Source organism: Pteronotus mesoamericanus, unplaced genomic scaffold, assembly GCF_021234165.1.
Source record: "Pteronotus mesoamericanus isolate MK-2021 breed Mesoamerican mustached bat unplaced genomic scaffold, CSHL_Meso_final contig_123, whole genome shotgun sequence".
Lineage (NCBI taxonomy): Eukaryota > Metazoa > Chordata > Mammalia > Chiroptera > Mormoopidae > Pteronotus > Pteronotus mesoamericanus.
In genome coordinates this window covers 489860-502767 of record NW_026555049.1, presented here as the reverse complement: position 1 = coordinate 502767, position 12908 = coordinate 489860, and the positions used below count along the sequence as shown (strand labels likewise).

General features: G+C 50.0%; 1 protein-coding gene across 1 annotated transcript in view; it reads right to left on the bottom strand.

Moving 5' to 3' along the window:
- GRIK4 (glutamate ionotropic receptor kainate type subunit 4) overlaps positions 1-12908 on the bottom strand; it is a 295451-nt gene that overhangs the window by 113979 nt on the left and 168564 nt on the right. The window lies entirely within an intron of this gene.

Below are 12908 nucleotides of genomic sequence, written 5' to 3'. Positions count from 1 at the left end.
GGAGACAAATGAATCCACATAATTTCAGATTCCTGTGGTGGGTAAGAGTGGGGGCTGCTGCTTCAGTTGGAGGAGTCCCACCTGGGACAGTGACAGCTGGAAGCTCAGGGGCATTCTCCCAGAACCCAGGGTCCTCATCCAGTCACCTGGCCCCAGCCAGGTCTTACCTCAGCAAGCTAAGTCCTGCAGGTGTGGGTCCCACTGGAGCCAGTCAGTGCCATGGGGAGAAGGCTAGCCCTCCTCAGGCGTGGCTGAGCTCGGAGCCCTGGCCACGAAGGCCCTGTGGCCCTCTGCAGGGGCACCAGGCAGGAGGGTGTGGATTATCAGCTCACCAATCCCCACGCCCGGAACAATGCCTTCAGGTGCGGGTCAGACCGGTGGGTGACAGCCAGAGGGAAAGCGGGGTGGGGGGGATGGGTGGAGGTGGGCCGGGGGGGGGTGTGGGGGCAGAAAGGTACCTTGCTTGAGACGATGGGTGCACGACGCAGTGTGCAGGTGATTTTTTATTGAGTCGTGCACTTGAAACCTCTATGCTTTTGTGAGCCAATGTCAGCCCAATAAATTCAAGTAAAATGAAACAAAAGTGGGTCAGGTCACCATCGCACACTGCAATCACATTCATCACAGGCTCACTCTGAGTGCCTCACACACAGCTCTGCAACCGGAGGGCACACTAGCCCGTCCACCACTCAGCTGACAGGGCAGATGGTACGTGCCTTGGGTTTACTTCCTGGCTGTCTAGAAACACTGCTTTCCTTCAGGTGGTCTCCTTTTGGAAGACGTAGCTCCTGCTACGCAGCTCACCCCTATCTGCAGCCAGCCGCTGCCGAGGCTGCAGGATGCAGGCCCGAGGCCCCCTATTCAGAGTCCAGCCTCACCAGCTGTAGCTTGCAGACTGATGCTACAAAGGTTTCTTTGAAGACACCAACCCCTGACAGCATGAAGTCAGATGATGATGAAATCTATTTTGGATCCTGCCACGTTCCTATTAGGAGAACATGAACGTGCCAGAGAACAACTGATTCATAAGCCGATATCTGTCCTGTCTCTCTCACAGGGTGGTTGCCCGGTGCTGGGTGTCATCAACAGGCATGAGGAGGCAGATGGCTAACGAGAAGGGACACATCAGCAAGGGAGATGTGGCTGAGCACAAGCCAAGCCGCTGTCTAGCAACCAGGGGCCTTGCCGGCTTTGGCCCCTGCCAGGGGAGCTGGAAGATACCCTTTCTCCCTTGCTTCCTGTCCCATGGGCCCTCGCCCCACATGCACAGCTGGGGGAAGGCAGACTTCCAATAACGCTCTGATGTCTTGGTGTCTGCAGACTCACAGTGGCAGCTCGAGGCATGCAGTGGGTAAGTAAGGGCTTTGGTGTCCAAATCCGGGTTCTACCCTGTGCTGGGTATATGACCTTGAGGAAGTTCTTTAACCTCCCTTCGCCTCAGTGGGACCAGTGATGACTGCAGCCTCAGAGGTGCTTTCAAGTAAAGTGTAAGATGCACACGCAAGGCTTGGCATTGTATCTGGCCAATGGGAAGTGCTCAGCACATGAAAGTTGCTGAAATACCCCCGGGAGAATTCAGGCAGCTCCTGGCCCGTGGCGCCATTAGATTCATTTGTTTTAGAAATCTCAGTGAGGGGGGTGTTTCCTTTAAATATGTGTCCCAGGAACAGTGAGAACAAATGTTAACTGCAGACACTCAGAGACAGCCCTTCCGGAAGTCATCCCATCTGTCTTCTTGCCTTTAATTCCTACTTTCTTATCCATCAATTATATTCTATTTTCAAAGGCCCTCTTAAAATTAAAAGATCCAAAACCTTCCTTGATGATTCATTAGACAAGGTCTGGCACAAATGATGCCCGTTTTTATCACAAAATCATAAGCATGTAATTCTGGAACAACAATATCGCACTCAAGCACAGCATAGGACATTTTAGGTGAAGTGTTCAAATTGTTGTCCATCTCGTGCGAGACATTCACATACCCTAACGACCACACTCAAGCCAACCTTCCTTCTGCCAGACCCTGTATTTATACCTCACAAGAGCTTGTAAAAGAACAACAAAGGGGTAGTGTGTTTTGTTAATCCTAATTTCCCTCAGCATCCTCACCACTAGGAAACGCGTCTTCATGTCCAAACTTAGACTCTCCAGGGGAAACTGAATGCTGGTTTCTAAACGCACATGGGAAGCTGCTGACCACTGCCGGTTCCTGAACAGTAAGTCTTCTAAGCCAATATTTCCCAAAAAGTGATCCTCAGGACACTCGCTTTTCCAGAAGACATTAACAGAAATTTCATAAAGTTTCGTGTTCTAATAAAGTTAAAAAAATACTGTGCGAGACACCTGCCTTCTTCAGAGTCGCCACACGCACAGCATGTGAAGGCCGCCCCGGGGCAGCGGCGGAGCAGCCTGCTGAGCTGTGCGTGGTGCAGGAGCCGCCCAGCACGCCGGCGCACTCGCCTCGGCCCCGCCGTCTCGCCTGGGGCTCTTTGGAACATGCTTTGGGGACTGCTACTCTGAACAGAGTGAAACATGCGTTATCAATCCAAATTCAAATGATGGAGACATTTTGCTGAGAGAGATTTTTCATAAAATTAACACATTTCAGGACTGGAGGGGATCGCTGTCCAGCACGAGTCCTGCCTCAGCTGGCACCCCTGGCTCGCTCAGGCCCTCCGTGCGCCACAACCATGCTGCCTGGCCGATGTGACTCACCCACAATGACAGAAGGGGCAGGGAGCCCTGGGGAGAAGCAGGTTCCCATGGCAACCTTATTCTCTTGCTATGAAGGTGCTGGAAGGGGAATCCTGAGAGTCCCCACCCCTGATGGGAGTGACTTCCCTTGAGGCAACATCAGAGAAGAGAGGGTGAGGGACAGAGTGGATGGCTCTGAGATGCTGAGTGGCGGAGCAGGGGCCGAGGGCGAGGTACTCCAAGCATGCGTGGCTCTGCTGCCCTGAGTGCCCACCACATTTTCACCATGTGGTCTTTCTCTCCAAAGACCTGTGTGTTCCTGGAGAGCAGAGATGCACCTGCCTCACAGGGGGACCCCACACTGCAGCTGGCGCAGTGCCTGAGACCTGGGAGCTGCTCGGTGAATGTTTGCTGAGGGCTGCTGACTGAAGACATGTCCCCGCCCAGGGGTCTTCTCTGTGCCCAAGTCTGGCTGCCGATCACATAGTCTCACCCCTAGAGAAGGTGGAGGACGTGAGTAGAATTTGTACCAACCCCTGGAGTGTCCTCTAGAAGCTGCATAATTGTATTTGAGAAAAAAAAAATCCTGACAGCCTGTTTTCTTATCACTGGGTTCTTAGCTACTTGTCAAATGAGAAAACTCTTGCTAAATAAGTCACCATACAATGCTAATTCCTAGGTTTGTCTTGACAGAGTTGACATTCTAGGTCTTCCAACCACAAGTAATTACAACAAAGCAAAATAATAATAATAATAAATAATAATAATAATAATAATAAGAAGAAGAAGAATCATAATGGACTGGCCACCCACTGTGTGCCTGGCAGAACTAAGCACTTCACATGCATGATTCCAATCACCTGCAGCTGTCCTGTGGCCTGGGAGTTGTGTGGCCAAGATTTGCAGCTACAAAATGAACACTAGTGTTCGAGGTGAGTAAAGGGATTATCAAACATCAGCTAAGTCTCTGCATGACAAGGGTTTTAGTTGCAGAGGGGACTGGGCTTGGTGTGGGCTCCAGACTGAGCAACTGAACAATGATCTTGAGAACATGGGGGTACTGAGGTTTGCCCCAAACCATGTCTGTTCAGCATAAAGAACCCAGAGAAGGAGTCTGAGAAACACCAGGGTGCAGCAGGTGGGAAGCAATCAGAAAGAAATGCAGTGTCATTGAAGTGTTAAACTGCATGGAGAAGCAGGTAGGCAAATGCAGCTTTGTGACCTCCGCCGACTCCTGCTGTCCAGGAGCCTTAGCCACTCTAGGGCGAGCTCTCTGCCGCCACCATCCCGCCATTGTCTGAGCCACAGACGCTCCCTGCTGGCCTGTCCCGTGGCCTCTCTCTTGCTCACGGCTGCATCCCTGGCCTGAGAGAAAATCAATGAAGCAAAAAGCTGGTTCTTTGGATTTAATTAAATAATTGGGATGATGATTCTGCTGGAGAAAGTGGGTATGGATTTATAATATTTTAAATCACATATTTTTAATTGGTATTTTGTCCTAGATTTTCCTTACTGAAATCCCATATTACCAAAAACCAATCTTTGTTTAAAAAATTTTTTTTAATCTATTTTTATCTCTTTTAATTAGACAAATTTTCTTGTTACAAAATGGGGGAAATAAGACTTTATATGTTGCTGTGAGACTTAAAAGAGCTATGAAAACTAGAAAAATGATACAAACTCCTTGAGTTATTAGTATCATTGGTAATAACAATAAAATAGCCCAAGCCACGCACTTTGCATGCACGTCCGGGCGTCGCTGGGAGGCAGGGCAGGACGGGTGTGGTGGGAGCCTTCCTGCCCCCTACCAGATTGTGTCACAAACGAGGCCTCTACTCCCGCGTGAAGAAAGCCCTCAGCCCTAATTGGCCCATGGACCTTAACTGCTTCCTCCCTGTCAGGGCCCAGGCACCTGGGAAATGTGCCATTCCAATGCCTCGGTGGCCTTGGAATCCAGATTCTGCCACCTCGCCACTCTGTCTGACTGTCTTTCCTTGCAGACCCTTCACTGCAGAATGGGTCTGACTCCCAGTAGCAGTGTTTCAAACAGTCTCTTGCTTCTTGGCTGCTTTCATCCAAGACTCAGTCTTCGGTCCCCTTTACTCTATCCTTAGCCCTGGTCCCTCACTGCCCAGGAGCGGAAGCCAGCAGCCTTATATCACTCCATCCACAAGTCATTTATTAAGCCTCAGTTCACTATTGAGTGTAACAACACCGACTCCTTCCATCGATGTGGCCATGCACTACTTACAAGGCACAGTCACGCAGTGCTTTTTGTCCTCGCAAGCACATTTTGAGTACACAGGACAGGTGTTACCCACATTCCCATTTGGAGTTAAGTGTCTTGCCCCAAAGACAGCTGTGGGATTAAGATTTGGGTACCTGATATAAGATCAGTGCTTATTATTGCTTTCCTTCCTACTGTGTGCCCAGCATCGGGCTAGGTGGCCAGGAGACACGGTATAAGCCAAAATGCATGCACCTTTCCCTGAGCTTGTTAATGCCTAGAAGCTCTTTATGTTTTCATCCCGGGATACTGAGAACACCAAAAGATTCCAGTGTCTCAAGGCACTATGAAACTGGGACGATGGAAGACATCCTCAAGACCATAGCACTCCTAAGCCAGAACGCCTAACTTTTCCACCCTAATCTGATCCCCTCCCTTGGTCACCTGTCTATGAATGTGACCGTTATCCACTTGTCGATCAAGACAGAATTTGGAACTCATCCTCCACTTCATCACTTCTCAGCCCCCCACATCTCATTCATGCACGCATGCCCTCTTTCACTGTTGTTGGAGAACATTCTACTTCCTTAACACCTCAAGTCTGTTCCCTACATAGCCTCTACCTCAATTCAGCTCCTCACCAGTTTGTACCTGGACTATGAACTAATAGGTTTCCCATTCTCCAGTCTGGCATATCTTCAGGCCCCTATTCTGTGCTATTGCTGGAGAGATTTTTCTGATATGCATTTGACTATTAATCCCTCTCCACCTCCCAGAGCTCCTTACTACACACAGGACAAAAGCAAACTCTTCCGTTAAAAACCAGACAGGCCTTTTCATCCTGTGGTTCCTGCCTACCCCTCTGCTCATTCTTTGCCTTGACCTCGTCCATTACCCAAGGCAGGCAGAACTGACTGCTGCCTCAGCTGGGCTGCTGCTGTCCCTCACAGGTATACCTATCAGCACTTAAAGCTTTTCATCATTTGAGTTTGTTCAAAGCTGCCTCCTGAAGACTGGGTGCTACTGAAGGCAAATGCACTTACGCTACCGGCATCTACCCTGCACAGCATATAGGAAAAAGCTAAGAGTGTTGACTGAACACGTTGAAGAAGAGGGCCCCTGTCAGGCTGTCCCTTCTCTCCCCACATGGACAGCCTGGTCCCTGCATCTTTTCAGGGCTGTTCTCCATGGCTACACCCCCTCACTTTTCCTTGGGACCAGTAGCGTGGTGAGGCCGGTGCCCAGACCCTTGTCTCACAAGCATCCTCAGCTTTCCTCGTGGAAGTGCTGGAGACACTAGACGTCCAGCGTCTCCTGGGAGCCCTTCCATCCTCTCCCTTCCTTCAGGGGTCTTTCTGCCTATTTATCTGCATCAGAGCTGTGCTCCCTGTGGACTAGGTGACTGTTTTTCTTTGTATAATAGGTCTTTGAAGGATGTGGAAGCTGGGAAGCTAATTCATACCAGTCAGTGAATTCCATGTAATGGGAGCTTTGGTCTTAAACCTTGTGGCTCCCAGCTCCCCTAGATTCTTCTTCCTACTTGTCTCCTGTTCATGGGGATAACCGTGAACAAACATTCATATCCATTCCTCCCAGGAGCTCTGTCCTTCTATGGTTTCCTATCCCAATGTGAATCCACAAGCAGGACTTCAGAAGCAGACCGTGTCCTGTCTTGTTCACTGCTGTGCTCCCTGCGCCTTACCCGGTACCTGTGCATTCATTAAGTAAATCAAGGTTCACCTGTTAATGCCCACCAGGGTGGGGCCACCTTTACAAAGACTTCAGTCATTTGCTCCCAGGGAGAGGAAGGCAGAACCCTCCTGCCTGCACCCCAGCAGCTGTGACCGTCTTCATCTTGCACTTAGAAGGCCATTCTGTGCCTCCGGGACTGACTAGTAGTTATTAACTGTGAGACTGAAATCTCAGTGGGTCAAACTGACATGAGAGAAGGTAGACGCTTTGTGCTCTCTCTGAGGCTGGAAAGCACGGCCACTTCTCCTTAAGGCTCTTCCGTTATCTGGCATTGAGTCTGTGTGTCTGAGGTCCCCTCCACTCAGCATCCACTGACCAGGCCTCCTTTCTCCCCATCAAGTCCCAACGCTTCAGCTTCTCACCAGGGGAGCACCGGGCTGCCGAGCAAGGTGAGGGTTGCTGCCCGCCAGCAGCCTTGGCCTCAGCCGGCCCCCATCTCTGCCTCAGGACCACAGGGTGGGCCCCCACGGCATGCTCAGGGTCACTCAGGAGGTGTCTGACTAGGGCAGGCCAAGGACCCAGGACACTGGGCTCTCAGATGGCCCCCCACAGCAGGCGGGAAGTGTATACAAGAGAGATTTTTCAGATCTTGGCCATTTTGCCTCATTTGTCCCACAAAAACCACAGTGTCTCCTCCAGGACACACATCATGTTAGGCCCTAGAAACATAATGAGCAAAGCCCTGCTGGCAAGGTGCTTATTCCTGGAGGCAAGTGGGAGACAAGTTGCAAACAGTGATAAATACAAGGGCTAGAGAGACAGAAAATGATGGTCCCTTCCACCAGAATTTCTGTTGATTTTCCTAAGCTGAGAGCTGACTGTAAGCTACAGTCTAAAAGATGAGCAAGACTCAGCCACATGAAGAGGTGGAGAGGAGGACTCTTAGACAAAGAAATAATGAAATATGCAAAGCCCCAGAGGATCGAGGGCATGGGACCGATTCAGGGACTTGCAAGTCACTCACTCAGTCTGGAGTGGTGTGAATAGTACAGGGGAAAGCCCGGAGGTAAGTTCCTAAGAGGTTGCTTAGGACTTCATCCTGAGCATAACAGGAAGCAAGTGAGACGTGGTCGGAATGTTTAAGGAAGATCTGCACTCTTTGCCAGGATTAAAATCCAGCTTTGAAACTTACAGGAGAGGCACCCGGCATGTGGGTTGTGGCGAGCGGCCTCAGCGGGAGGGCAGGTGCCGTGCTGACCACTGGCTGCGAGTGTGAGCTGTCAGCACCACAGAGGCAGGGCTGCGCGCGCCTCGGGCCGAGGTGAACTGAGCTAGTGATGCCTTTGACACTGAGTGGAGCCTGATGCTGGGGACAGAGTCTCTGGATTGCTTAACAATAACAGCACTTGCTACTCCTAATGGTGCTTGTAATACAACAGCATTTAAAGTGTAATAAAATAATAATAGTAATACAATTTACCATAATGTCTTTTACTCTATTTCTCTATGCTTTTCAAAGAGTCATCAAATATTCATTACATTCCAAACACTCCGGCCAGCATGGCCCGAGTTCCCCAGGCCAGGAGCCTCTGCAATAGCTTTAGCAGTCACACGTAGCCTCTGTTCCCCTGGGCTCCGGCTCTCAGTCTTCTCTCAGGGACTTGTTTACCCACCACTATCAGGAGCGGAGGGATACGTCCTGCCCAGAGCCTCCCAGGGGTCAGCAGAGAGAAGGGCTGGGGCTGCAATCTACCCTGTTAGGCACAAACAGCCACCTGCCCTTGGAGTCTCCAGTGTCTTTTTCCTGGTTCTCTGGCTAGGTCTCTTTTTGTCTATCCTTTCACCAGGAAATGGGGTCAGGGAGTAAAAGACACAAACTAATTTACATGCTGGGCACACCCACATGGTAGGCAAGGCCCTTTCCCTCTCTCTAGCCCACACAATCCCCAGGACTGAGACTATGTGAATTTTACTTCTGAGGTTAGGTTAGGTTGTGCTCTATGGCCTTGATTCTTGACCAAGGACAGGAGCCTTTGAAAAGCAGCTTTCTCTGGCTGGTTGCAGAAGTGGAAGTCAGAGAGATTCAAAGTGTGAAGAAGACTCAACTAGAGAAGGGTCTCTGTTCATAAGTGGCGGTATCACGAGGGTCACAGGCAGGGACCATGTCAGAGAGAGGGTGAAGGGGGTCCTGGGCAGGGACCAGAGCAGATAGACTGGGGGCGGGTCCTAGGCAGGGACCTGAGAGCGGTCTCTAGATGCTGACAGCAGTCCCTTGCTGAGAGGTAGGCAGAAAACAGATTTTAGTGCTAGAATTGCAAGGTTGAGAATTCAGCCAGCAACAGGAACGAGCCTGGAAGAGGCCCCTGAGCTCTAGAGAGGAACACCACTGACCCCATGGTCCCGGCCTGTGTAGTCGCCCAGCCAGGCCATGCTGGGCTTCTGACCCACAGACCTGTGCTGTAACAACTGGTGCTGTTTAAGCTGTACACTTCATGGTGATTTGTCACACAGCAACAGAGCACTAATACCGCAAAGTAAAGCAATAAAAATCAGTTTCTTAAGGGTAAGCTGGGAGCTGGGAGGCCATTTAACAATCTCAGACGTGGCCCTCAGACTTCTGTGGGCCTCACATGCCTTCTCTGTGTAGCTGGAGCACCTGCTTCGTGGTGACATTTGGGGGAGTAAAGGTTTTGAACATGCAGCACGTGGCGTGGTGTCTGGACCAGCAAGCAGCTGGCATTGTATGACCCGTTTGTAAAAGTGGGGGATGTGTATCGTTAGACCTTCTTGATTGTGGATTATTGGGGATTGCTGGGTCACTGGGCCCAAGGGGAGGCCGCAGCATCTCTCACTGAATTAATGTGACTTGTGAATCTTTAACAAATTTGTGACAGAGTTCAATGCAGGTCTCCTCTTCTCCCAAAGCTGTTATTGGACAGGAGGCCTGGACAGTGAGAGGGGATGTTTCCAGTGACATTGAACCAGAGTAACCCCCAGAGTCTAGTTCTTATTTCAGTTCGATTTATTTCTGATGCAGAGCCAGGTGCACCCACGCAGCCACATTCACAGACATTGATGTGAGAGTGTGTGCGAGAGTGAGTATGTAAGTGTGTTGGGGCAGGCACAAGACGTGAGTTTCAATTACTATTAGATGTATGATGCGCAAATATCTGAAACCTGGTTGTGGGAGCCCATAGAACCCACGTTCACTGTCATGTCGTTTGTCAAACGTCAGCAAACGGGTTGTCTGATCAGTGGCCCTTACGGGGCGAAGCAGAGTTCCTTTGCCTCCACCGGGGTCTCAGCACCGCCGTCTCATGCTTCTCAGTTTCTATTGATTTTTCTGGCAATACTCTTTCTGCTCTCACACCTCCTGCCCCAAACAGCTAGAAATCAAGTGTATTTGGAAACTCCCACCTCACCTTTAATAACCAGATCTCACGTCACTGTGAGGCCCCAGAGCTGGGCTCCACCTTCCCAGCCCAAGATCTGGGGTTGGGGGGGAGCCCTAAATGGGTCACTTCACTTTTCAGTGACCATACAGCCATTTGGTTTGTTTCTTCCTGCAGCTTAACAAATGAGAGCAATGCCTCACTTCCTCCTCCCCGCACCCAGATATACAGCTTAATCAGTTCTGGCCCAAGGTAACTCTTGCTGTGGGCAGAAAGCACATGAAGAAGTCCACATAGAAGGTCTCAAACATGGCAGTTCTTAGAGAAGCTGCCTATGCAGCTTGGGATGACTCTGTTGGTCACTGGGGCTTGCCAAGGGGAAGGCCCCATCTCTGAAGCCTTTCCTCATCCTTGCCCAACATGCCTTGACAAGCAGCCACACATCCACCAGCCCAGGCAGGCAGTAGCTTGGTGTAGATGTCCCCCTGGTTCAGAGCCCTGTACAGGTACGATCAGAATAAGGGGTGAGGAATTTCAGAAGCTCTGAGGGAGGAATGGTCATCTGTAGATGCTGACACTAAGACAGGCAGACAGAATATTAAACATGAGCCCTGCCAGCCCAGGGTTGACTGAAGTTCCCACTGCAGTTAATCTACACCACCTGGCACCCTAGCGTGGGGTCTATACCTTTGCTTGTGATGTCCTCTGCCCCCACAGCAGCCCCCTGCAAAACTACTCCTGCAAGGAGCTGCTCCTTCCTCAGGTCTCAGGGTTAGAAGACCCTACCAACAGGACTTTAGCAGAGCAGAGACCAGTTCACCAGTCCAGGCTGAACCTACTTCACACTAAGGGGCAGGTCAGAGTCCTGGGCTGGCAGAATGGAGTTTGCCTGTCAGATGCTGGTTGCAGCTGGCACCATGAGCACATCAGAGCCACCCAATAAACAGTCCTGACCAAATGCCCCTATTCTTCCCTAGGGGAGCCCCAGCTCAGATTCTCTCTTAGGTCAGTGGTGCCCATCACTTGAAGGGGACAATTGTTGACAGCTATCGAGGTGAGTCTGGAGCGCCCCAGGCATTTATGATGAGCTACCACCACATCAGGGTGTTGACTCAGGCCCACTTGGGACTCACATCTTTCCTCTTCATCTGCTTTACACAGAACAGGGAAGTTGGCAGTTGGCTGTCTGTACGGAGTAATGTGAAGGCTCTGAAAGGTTTCGCCACCTGAAATACCTTCTTCACCAACTCCACCTTTTCTTTGGTTAAGTCTTTGGTTAGAAAGCAAAGGTTGTCTAAGGCATCAAACTATGCATAGCCTCTGCTTAGAATACCCTACCCACTCCCTTTTCCACTTGGCTGGCTCCAAATGACCCTCTAATACCCACTGGGTGTGACCTCTGCCAAGAAGCTCCCTATGAGCCCACGAGACTAGCCAAAGGCAACTTCTTTGATATTCCCACTTGTCTTTCCCTCTAATATGACCTCTTCAAAGGTCAGACTTCATTCATTGTTGCATCCCTGATGGGCAGCACAGAAGTTCTCAACTGATGTTTTCCCAGGAACTGTGTGGTTCATGGGCCAGGACTCCCCTCCTCCCTCCACTCCTGACTCACTGTGGGAGTTTAGACAAGTTACTTTCCTGCTTAGTTATTTGTCCTCAACTGTAGAATGAGAAGATTTAGTTAGATGCTCTAAAAGATTCCTCAATGATGTCTTCAGCCAGTACCATCTTGGCACAAACTGGATTATTTTTTGAGATTTTATTTATTTATTTTTAGAGAAAGGGAAGGAGAGAAACATCAGTGTGTGTTGCCTCTCATGCGCCCCCACCTGGGGACCTGGCCCACAACCCAGGCCTGTGCCCCGACTAGGGATCCAAATGGTGGATTCATTTACTATATGGTTATCCAATCCACAAAGTCAACTGAGTTTCAGAGTTGAAAGGTCTATGGAGAGCCTCTAGTTTTTCCTCAGAGGAGGAAGGACTTATCCAAGGTCACACATGGTCAGTTACTGGGACAGCCAACAATAGACCTCAGGCCTGCCAGTGCCAACTCTAATGCCGAAAATGTCCGGGAACTTTGCAGCACCGTGGGTATCCTCAGCCCAGAGCCTTCCTTTGGTGGTCTGGCTCCCCTCTCTTCACCACACGCCCTGCTCCAGCCACAGCAGATGCTGTGCTCTTTCTCAGGTCCACAACTTCCCTCTGCTTATATGTCACTCACCCATTCTCATTTCTAACTAGCTTTCAGTACATGATTCAATGGAAATCCTATCTGCAAACCTTTCTCCAAGCTCCCCCCAAAGCACTAAATGTTGCCTCCTCTGGGCTTCTGCACCTCCCATTTATAGACTGAGAGCTCTTTAAGCCACATCATAATACTGTGGGTATTCCCCAGCACACAGTAGGCATTTAATAAGTGTTTGATGAAGAAGTGTGGTTGATTTTGATTTTAGCATTTTCCATAGTTAAGTCGCTTAATCATGTCTGACTAATCATCTTACAATCCTATAAGTTGGGAAAGGAGCTTCTAGCTGTCAGCCAACTGCAAATACAAAGACTAATTCTTCAGTCAATGCCTCCCGAATCTCCTTCCAAGTTTCCCTGCCATTACTCCTTCTGAATATACCCCTCTACCAATGTCCAAGTTCAGAGAGCAGATACAGGAGGGTTAGCAGCCAGAGAGCACGATTTTGGAGTAATAGCTTCTCCTTAAGATGCTGTTGTATCAGTGTGTGCCCAGAAGACTCTTGTCACTGTTAGATCTGCCACCTCTCAGGGTCTACATTTCATGAGGGTGGTACCTTAGAAGCTCAGACAGCCACATAAGGAGTGTTCACTCCATTGCTCTCCCCTGGCTGCACTAAAAACATATTTATGTATTCACGAAAGTGTACTGC